Consider the following 10,812-nt stretch of genomic DNA (forward strand, 5'->3'; position numbering starts at 1 on the left):
CATCAAATGACATTATTAAGAAAGTAAAAAGACAAGCCATGGTATGGGAGAAAATATTTGGAAACCTTATATATGAAAAGGATTTAATATCCAGAATATATAGAAGTCCTAAATCTCAACAATAAAATGACAAAAAATCTAATTAAAAAATGGGCAAAAGACTTAAATAAACTTTTCTCCAAAGAAGACATATGAATGGCTAATAAGCACATAAAAAGATTCTCAACATCATTAGTCATTAGAGAGATGCAAATCAAAACCATGAGACATCACTTCACAGACAGTAGAATGGCTATTACAAAAACAGAAAATAACAAGTGTTGGTGAAGATGTGGAGAAATAGGAACTCTTGTACATTGTTGATTGAAATGTAAAAGGGTGCAGCATCTATGGAAACACAGTTTGGTGGTTACTCAAAAAGTAAAACATATAGTTATCCTATGACCTGGCAATCCCAGTTCAGGTATATATTCAAAAGAATTGAAAGCAAAGACTCAAACAGATATTTGCACACCAATGTTCATAGTAGCATTATTCACAACACCAAAAGGTGGAAACAACACAAATGTCCGTCAATGGATGAATGGATCAAGAAAACATGGTGTATCTCTAGAATGGAATACTATTCAGCCATAAAAACAAATGAAGTTCTCTTACATGCTATAACATATATGAATCTTGAAGATATCAAGTTGAATGAAATAACCCAGACACAAAAAGACTAATATTGCATGATTTCACTTAAATGAAATAACTAGGATATGCAATTTATAGACAAAGAAATATTATAGGTACCATGGCCAGGCAGGGGAGAGGGTTGGGGAAGGGGGTTAATGCATAATTGCTGCAGAGATTCTGTTTGGGGTGATAGGAAAGTTTTGGTAATGGATGGGGATGCTGGCAGCACAATGTTGTGAAAGTAATTATTGTTACTGAATTGTATACCCCAAAGTGGTTAAAATGGGAAATTTTATGTTGCATATATATTACCACAACAAGAAAAAAAGTCAAAGCAATTTGGTTTTATTTAAAATTTTTGAACGATTTCAAGTAAGGCCGGGAAACCCACTATCCAGTATATCTGATTTTAACCCACTAGAAGTATTTTTTATTCAATTTTATTGAAGTTGTTCACATACCATACAATCATCCAAAGTGCCCAATCAATTGCCAATGGTACCATCATACAGTTGTGCATCCATCACCACAATTAATTTTTTCAATTTTTAGAATATTTTAATTACACCAGAAAAGAAATAAAAACAAAAAAGAAAACGCAAATCCTCCCATACCCCTAACCAAACCCCCTTCATTATTGACTCATAGTGTTGGTATAGTACATTTGTTACTGTTGATGAAAGAATGTTAAAATACTACTAACTATAGTACATAATTTGCAGTAGGTATATTTTTTCCCTATATGCCCTCTATTATTAACTTCTAGTTATAGTGTCATACATTTGTTCTAGTTCATGATAGAGATTTCTAATATTTGTACAGTTAATCACGGTCCTTGTCCACCACAAGATTCACTGTTTTATACATTCTGACATTTTAACCTCCAACTTTCCTTCTGGTGACATATATGATTCTAAGCTTCCCCTTTCCTCCACATTCACACATGATTCAGCACTATTAGTTATTCTCACAATAATGTGCTATCATCACCTCTGTCCATTTCCAAACACTTAAGTTCAACCTAGTTAAACATTCTGCTCATAATAAGCAACTACTCCCCATTCTTTAGCCTTGTTCTATATCCTGGTTACTTATATTTCATGTCTACAAGTTTATGTATTATCATTAGTTCATATCAGTGAGATCATACAATATTTCTCCTTATGTGTGTGACTTAATTCACTTAATATAGTGCCCTTAAGATTTCTTCATCAACCCGTTTTTTTTAAGACAGTGTTGTTCACTCACCATACATTCCATCCTAAGTAAACAATCGATGGTTCTCTGTATAATCACATATGTGTGCATTCACCACCATCATCACTATCTATAGAAGGTCATCTCCATTTCTTCCACAAAGAAGGAGGAAGAGTCAAAGAAGGTTGTGCCAGTTTGAATGTATTGTGTCCACCAAATGCCATTATCTTTGATGTAGTTTTGTGGGGCAGACGTTTTGGTGCTGATTAGATTTGCTTGGAATGTGCCCCACCCAGCTGCGGGTGATGACTCTGATGAGATGTTCCCATGGAGGCATGGCCCCACCCATTCAGGGTGGGTCTTGATCAGTGGAGCCATATAAATGAGCTGACTCAAAGAGAGGGAACTCAGTGCAGCTGTGAGTGACGTTTTGAAGAGGAGCAAGCTTGCTAGAGAGGAACGTCCTGGGAGAAAGCCATTTTGACTGTAACTGTGTAGCCAAATAAACCCCCTTTTTATAAAAGCCAATCCATCTCTGGTGTTTTGCATTCCGCAGCATTAGCAAACTAGAACAAAGGTAGAGAGACAAAAGAAAAAGAAAAAGAAAGAAAAAAATAACACGTAAAAAGCAACAAAAGGAAAGATAGAATTAAACTAAAGTACAATAAAAGAGTCAGACAACCAATGCCAAGAGTCCCTCCCATGCACCTCCCCTGTGTCCCCCTCTTATAGGCATTTAGCTTTGGTATATTGCCTTTGTTACATTAAAGGAAGCATAATACAATGTTTCTCTTAACTATAGTCTCTAGTTTGCATTGATTGTGTTTTTTTCCCCAATACCACCCCATTTTTAACACTTTGCAAGGTTGACATTCATTTATTCTCCCTCATGTAAAAACACATTTGTACATTTTATCACAATTGTTGAGCACTCTAGGATTCACTGAGTTATATAGTCCCAGTCTTTATCTTTCCTCTTTCCTTCTGGTGTCCCACATGCTCCTAACCTTCCTCTTTCAACCATACCCACAGTCATCTTTGTTCAGTGTACTTACACTGTTGTGCTACCATCACCCAAAACTGTGTTCCAAACCTCTAACTCCTGTCTTTTCTTATCTGTCTGTAGTGTCCCCTTCAGTATTTCCTGTAGAGCAGGTATCTTGTTCACAAACTCTGTCATTGTCTGTTTGTCAGAGAATAGTTTAAACTCTCCTTCATATTTGAAGGACAGTTTTGCTGGATATAGAAATCTTGTCTGGCAGTCTTTCTCTCTCACTATCTTAAATATATCACACCACTTCCTTCTTGCCTCCATGGTTTATACTGAAAAATCCACAAATAGTCTTATCAAGCTTCCTTTGTATGTGATGGATTGCTTTTCTTTTGCTGCTTTCAGGGCTCTCTCTTTGTTTTTGATGTTTGATAATCTGATTATTAAGTGTCTTGACATAGGTCTATTCAGATCTATTTTGTTGGTGGTATGCTGTGCTTCTTGGATCTGTAATTTTATGTCTTTCATAAGAAATGGAAATTTTCATTGATTATTTCCTCTATTATTGCTTCTGCCCCTTTCCCCTTCTCTTCTCCTTCTAGGACAACCATGACACATACATTCATGTGCTTTACATTGTCATTCAGTTCCCTGCAGCATTGCTCATATTTTTCCATTCTTTTCCCTATCTGTTCTTTTGTGTATAGGATTTCAGATGTCTTGTTCTCCAGTTCCTGAATGTTTTCTTCTGCCTTTTGAAATCTGCTGTTGTATGTCTCCATTGTGTTTTTCATCTCTTGTGTTGTTCCTTTCATTTCCATACATTCTGCCAGTTGTTTTTTCAAACTTTTGATTTCTACCTTTTTGTTCACCCAGTGTTTTCTTTATATTCTTCATCTCTTTTGTCATATCTTCCCTGAACTTGTTGATTTGGCTTTTGAATTGATTTAGCATATTTCTTTGAAAATCTTTAATTGATTATTTCATTAAAATGGAACAATATCTCAACTGTGTCTTAATTGAGGTGTGAGTTTTTTCCTTTGGCTGGGCCATATCTTCATTTTCCCTAGTGTAATTTGTAGTTTTCTGTTGTCTAGGCATCTGGATTCCTTGGTTACCCCAATCAGATTTTCCCATACCAGAACAGATTCAAGTCTCAGAATGGGGTTATATTCAGTTTCAGTGGGGTGTGTCTTAGAGATTGACAGACTTTCCTGTGAGGTCTCTAGCCACTGTGCTTTTCCTAACCTGCCCAGCAGATGGTGCCTGTCAGCCTGTTGCTTCTGACTTGTGTAAGGAGGTGTGGCCCCTTTAGTTCTCACCTTAGATTGTTTCTGTTTTGGCTGTTTTCCCCCAGGCTTTGATGTCTGAGCTCTGAAGGAAAGGCTGGCACTAGATCTGGGCCCCAACTCCTTCCTCTTAGGGAAGACACACCCCCCTAGGGAGTTATTTTCTGCATTTGAATTTCTCCTTTGTCTCTCTGACTCTGTTAACTCCACCCCTGTCTGGTCAGAGTGCTTCAAAGTGAAAATGGCTGAGGCTCTCTCCACTGAGCCACTCAGGTTGAGAGAGAGATAAAGGATAAGAAAGCCCCCTTTCAGAGCCAGTCCCTGGCCCTCCAGTTTCACTTGTTGGTCAGAGAGATCACCTGGTCTTCTGGGCTCCCTTTCCTGGGGCACAGGCATTTTCTGACTCTTTAAGTTCAGTCATCTCTAAAAGCCTCTGTATTTTTCATTCTTCTTTTTTAATTAATTTTTTTCCATCAGCCCCACCTTCTCTCCACTGGGTACAACCTCAGGGTAATTTGCTGCTTGTTAGGGGTTTGTCTATGTTTGTAGCTTGTATTCAGCAGTCCACATTTGTTAATTAAAACCCCAGTTGGAGCTAGGCTGAGCTATATTTTCTTGCTCTGGGATTGCTGCTTTCTCCCACAGCAAGGTCTTGCAGCTCAGCCTGCCATGGGGGAAGGGGGTGTCCCTGCACAGTTCCACAGTCTTTACTTACAGATTTTATGCTGCAATCTCAGCCATTCCACCCAATCCAGGTTGATGTATGATGTATGGACAGTCACAGTTGTCCCCCAGCAATTGTTCCAGATTTTTTTACTAGTTGTTTCTGGTTGTTTATTAGTTACTCCAGGGGACTAACTAAATTCCACACCTCTCTATGCTGCCATCTTGCCCCTCCTGTCCCACTGGAATTATTTTAATAAACTTATTCTACAACAAAAAGTACATAGGAGATAGAAGATCCAATAGTAATTAAGAAAAGGATGAAAGAGTGTGTATATCAACAATCAAAATAAAGTAGAAATGTTCTATACTACTCAAATATGACTATGTGCCCTTTAGAGCAGCTTAAGAGAATACTCTCCCACATGACAAAGTTGTGAGAAAATGTAGTTAAAAATATTTACTTAAACATTTTTTATATATACAGGGTGTGGAGGTTTGATGCTGTGTGTACTCTAGTCAAATATGTTCTTAAATTTAATCCATCCTGTGGGTGTGAACTCACTGTAAGTAGGATATTTTCATGAGGCTACTTCAGTTAAGGTGTGACCCACCTCAATCAGGATGTGTCTTAATCCTATTACTGGAGTCATTTATAAATGGAGTGAATTCAGACATAAGAGAGAAAGCTACAGTCTGGGGACAAAGCATTGCCTTGATGATGCCTTGATTTGGAGTTTCTTTTAGTCTCAAAACCATAAGCTAATAAATTCTCATTGTTTAAACTGAACCATTTCATGTCATTTGCTTCAGCAGCCTAGGAAACTAAAACAGATTTTGGTACCAGAGAAGTGGAGTGCTGCTATTGCAAATATTAAAAATGTGGAAATGGCTTTGGAATTGGGTAATAGGTAGAGACTAGAAGAACTGTACAGTGCTTGATAGAAAAGGCCTAGATTATTTTGAAGAGTCTGTTGGCAGAAATATGGATGCTGAAGGTACTTCTGAGGAGGCCTTAGATAGAAATGATGAATCTGTTATTGGAAACTGCAGGAAAGGTAATCTTTGTTTTAAAGTGGCAAAGAACTTGGCTAAATTGAGTTCTGATGTCAGATGGAAGGCAGAATTTGAGAGCAATGAGTTTGGATATTTAACTGAGGAAAGTGTGGAAAGTACAGCCTGGCTTCTCCTTGTAGCTTATAGTAAAATGTGAGAGGAAAGAGATAAGCTGAGAACTGAACACCTGGGCACAAAGAAACCAGAAATGGATAGTTTGGTAAATTGTGTGTGTGTGTGTGTGTGTGTGTGTGTGTGTGTGTGTGTGTGTAGTTTAAACAACAAACATTTGTTTTTCACTCATGAGTCTGCACATGTTGACCGTGGCTTTGCTGGGCCTGGCTGGGTTCCTGAGGTCAGCTAGGCTTGAGTTTCAATATGCACCATACATGTCTTATTTTGGAACCCAGGCTGAAGAAGGAACTACTACCTAAGCATGCCCTTCTTAAGGAGGATGGTAAGAACAAGAGGGTGATGGGTTTCTGCTAGAAAAATGGCAACCTTTCACTTCCACCTATATTGCTTTGGGTCATGACAAATCATATGGGTAAGCCAAGTCAGTGGGGAAGGGTGATAAACTCTAGCCCAAAAAGGTCAGGGAGGAGAGAGTGAATATTTGTTGAACAATATTCCAATCTACCACAGTCCCATAACACAAGTCAAATCAGGAAAATAATAACATACCTGGTGTCATGTGAAATTTTGGTGAAAGTCAGAGCATATGGTGAGTTTTGCATCAAGGTCTGAACAAATCTGAAACAGGAAACCCAAGTGCAACAACAACAACAACAAAAAATACAGCAAAACAAAACAAAACAAAACAAAACATCCTCCTCAACCCAAAGTGAAAGGAAAGTGAGCTAACATTTTGATAAGCAGCCTCTCTTTATCATGTACAATTCTCTGAATAATTACACTGTCATTTACTTTCAAAACAAGTTTTTCAAATGAGGAAACTAGTTCAGAAAGCTTGATATTCTTGACTAAGTTCTTACAGTTTGTGTTCTAAGACTAAAATACAAGAATGCACCATTGAAGAAGAAGCAGAGGTACTCTGAGGAAAAGCAGTGGCATAGAAAGTTAATCTTTAACTATAGCAGACCAGGAAAACACAAAAGATGGCAACATCTATCAAAATGTGGAAGGACTTGTTTTACATGGAAATGAGGTTAAAACAAGCTGGATCAGAAAGCCCAGGTAAGGGTATGGTTCCTGGGTTCCTGGAAGGCAGCAATGTAGCACCAGCATCCAGGAGAGTGGCTGGTGCCAGTGGAGGCTTCAGTTTCAGTGAGATAAACAAAGGCAACAAATTCAGGAGAGTTCTGTGATGAAGCTGGGGCAGGGTCACCACTAGCCCACAGAGTAACTTTGAAAATTAGGATACTGAGCCCTTTCCTCCTTTGACACAGATCTATGTTAGGGTACATGGTTTGGCAATCCCACTTGTTCCCTCTAAGAGGGTCCCCAAAATCTGCACACCTTATGCCATGAACTTAGGTTAGCTGGGACAGGAGACAAGTGAAAGTTGAGTACTTCATTCATGAAGAAGTTTCCTCATGGGAGAGAAAAGTGGTCTATTTATATGGTTGCTTAAAGGAGTTTTAAATGTACACCTAAAGTTGGAAATGTATTAGTGTTGTCCGTTAAACTTCTTAAAGGAAGAGTAAATGTGCTCTACTTTAGATACTGAAAAGTAATTCACCATTTGAAAATATTCCAAGAATTGGAATACTCAGGAGAATTCACAAAAGCATACATAAATAAAGGTATTACAGCAAGGGAAAAGCAGAGTTAGCAAACTCAGGTCAAATATCTTTGTACTATACCTGTCCATATCGCCCTTGAGTACGCATTTTCCTCAAATGGATAGTCAACATAAATTGAATTATAAGACATGCAAAGCTCTTTCTCTATCCCACATAGTGTTTTATTAGGTGTCCTATATCAAAATTCCCCTCAACTTTCAGACTCTGATTCAAATCCCCATTCCTCCTCCAAGGTTAACCTCGAAAGTGGTCACTTTCACAAATTATCTCTCCTTCCTCTGATTCTTGGGTGTTTTGTTTGTGCATCTGTTATGAATTAACTTTCACTATGGTTGCATAAGTTCTGATGGGAAGACCCAGAGAAATCCTACCTATCCTTCAAATCCATCTAAAGAATTCCTGTTTTGATTAAAAAATTGCCCCTGACCCTCCCTAACCTATTCTGGGTAGCTTACCACTCCCTCCCTCCGTGCTAATGGTAAAGGGTACAGTACACCTGGCCTGACCCTCATGTACTTACATGGTTAAGAAAGATTGGGGGCAATATATACTCGTGAGCTCACTAAGGGCAGAGGATATATCTTATTCATTTTTGTTCCAGCACCTAATAGAATCTAGATAAGGGTTTCTTGGCCTCAGCACTATTGACATTTTGGGCCAATGTCTTTGTTATGTGGGGACCTACTTTATACCAGACATTTTACAAGTGGTGGAAATTTAACTATGAACAGAACAAAGTCCAAGTTCTCATAGAGATTAAGGCAAGGAGGAGAAGAATAATAAAGTGCTTCTCTGGGTAGCCAGAGAAGGCTGCACTGAGGTCACATATCAAGTGAGGAAGCTGTCCCAGGAGATTTCTAAAGGAAGGCTTCCAGGGAATATTCCTGAAGCCAGAGCATGCTTGAAGTATTTAAGATATAGCAAGGAGCAGCGTGTTTTTAAAAAGCAAAACGTAAAACTAAATTCTCTGAGGGAACAAAAAAGCTTAGGCAAACTTTAAAAGACTAGAAAAATATACCAAAATTTAATTGTTTTGTTTGGGTGATGAGACTATATGTGATGTATTTTCTTTTTTTTTCTTTTCTATAATACGCACGTTTTCTGAGTAGGTATTGCTATATAGTATTTTTAAAAATCAAAAGCCTTTATCAATGAAAATACTTGTAAGGAAAAGAGAATTTGCATTTATATACAGTTTTTTTATAATAATCTACTCTACTTTGTGGTGGAAATGTTAGTATTTTTACTTCATTTAAATTGTCTATTGGATGCCTAACATTCAGGACAAAGTTTACTCTTCCTAATATCTCATTGAAGTTTTTCTCTGCCCATGTACTGAATATAAATTGTATCTTTTCACTGATGGTTCCTGTAATAGAAGTCCATCTTTTGAAATTTCTTCACATCTTCTAAGGTCGCCTTTCAATAAACTTTTCTTCTAATAGGGAGTCAGTGAAAATTCTGCAATAGTTCACTGAACTGCTTTTCAAAATAGACATTTCTAATTCATAAAAGCAGTAAAAGATTTGTAGAAATGAGGTTACACATCTTTCTTCAGTTCTTCTGGACCAAATGTAGTGCCCAAAGTTGGATTTTCAGAGTAAAAAATCTGTTTATCTTTCTTCTCTTTTCCATGATTAGCAATTAATTGATGATATATAGTAAAACCATTAAAAGAAGCATATTCCTCAGCTGTGAATCCATAAATATCTTGGCAAGATAAGTCCACATGTTGTTGAAGAAGAAGACTGACTAAACTTGGTTAATCACTGAGAGCAATCACAAAAGCTGTTCTTTGAGACTTATTTGAAGCATTCACATGTGCTCCTCTCTTCAGAAGAAACCCTACCATTTCTGCATTATTTTCAGTTATGGCAACTAAAAGCGATGTATTCCCTTCCTTATTTGGAGCTTCAAGATTAGCTTTGTGTTCAAGTAATTTTTCTGCTATTGAAACACTTTGACCACAGATGGCATAATGAAGAGCAGTATTGCAATCAAAGTCCACTACATTTGGACCTGCATCATGATCTATAAGAACAATAGCACAACTCTCCTTTTGGTACTGTACCACCTTAATCAGTGGGGATCTGTTTTCACTATCCAGAACTTTATTTTGCTTTGTTTCTCAATTAAGAGAGACATAATATTTGGATGTCCATTAGCACAGGCCAGGTGCAAAGGTGTTCTGAATTCCTTGTTGTGCACATTTACGTCATGTTTCTTGAAGTGGAGGTACTCCTTAGCCTCCCTCCAAATCCCCCACTGAGGCAGCTTTGTGAAGTTTTTTTAAATCCTTATCTTGAAGGTTGTAGCCCAGCTGAGAGGGAAAATGGGTAATGGTCTGGCCTATCCACAGATCTGAGGATCAGCTGCACAAGCAACTCATTCTTCCTCTTCCAGAAGCTGAAAATCTTCTTTATGGTGACACTGAGGTCCTGGGGCCTTCTAACTGCCCCACATGCCTCTCTGTCCCAGCCTCCATGCAGGTCCTCACCTCAGATGCAGAGTCGAAGCCAGTTTTGGTAAATATTGAGTTTTCAGAAATTAAATCCCCAAGCATTGTGCTCCATGTGAGGGTTTAACTGAACATGGACCCAGCTGGCCATTTCTGTGCAACTCATTATTGGAGGTGCAGTTATGCTGGAAGCATCTAATGAAAGTTCATTTGTCTGATGGTTTGCACCCCTGGGTACCACATGCAAAACCAACAAATTTTTTTGCAAGATCCCTATGAGCAGAATCATGGCCAGCCTGGACTAAAAGGGACAGGGAAGGGACAAATTGAACAGAAAAATCACTTCAAGGACAATCATGGAAGCTGAGGTGTGGACCAAAGTATCTTCTTGTGCCAAGAGAGTGGGTCCAGCAATGTATGTGGAAAAGGTAAGTCTGCCCGGGCACTTGGAGATGGCAGGCCTTTAACCCCATTGTTCAGGAAGAGTGCTGCCACCCCAGTGTTCTGAAAGGGTAGAGCCTGTCTCCTAGGGATTATGGAGAGTCTGGCTACCACCCTAAACTTCTCTTTAACTCTAATCATTAGCAAGAGCTGCTACAAATTTTAAAAAGCTGGTAATTTAGTTCAACTCCTGTAAAATACCTTCCACACTTTGCAGTGGAGATGTTAATATTATTAAAGAGCCATCAACTAAAGAGAAAAAAGATTAGGGGA

The 10,812-nt window shown here is 38.3% G+C and overlaps 1 pseudogene; it reads right to left on the minus strand.

Moving 5' to 3' along the window:
• Positions 1-9,180: 9,180 nt before the first annotated feature.
• On the minus strand, positions 9,181-10,203 carry LOC119513487 (annotated as a pseudogene).
• Between the last annotated feature and the right edge of the window lie 609 nt (positions 10,204-10,812).

The sequence above is a fragment of the Choloepus didactylus genome, chromosome 2 (genome assembly GCF_015220235.1).
Source record: "Choloepus didactylus isolate mChoDid1 chromosome 2, mChoDid1.pri, whole genome shotgun sequence".
NCBI classification, from domain to species: Eukaryota; Metazoa; Chordata; class Mammalia; order Pilosa; family Megalonychidae; genus Choloepus; species Choloepus didactylus.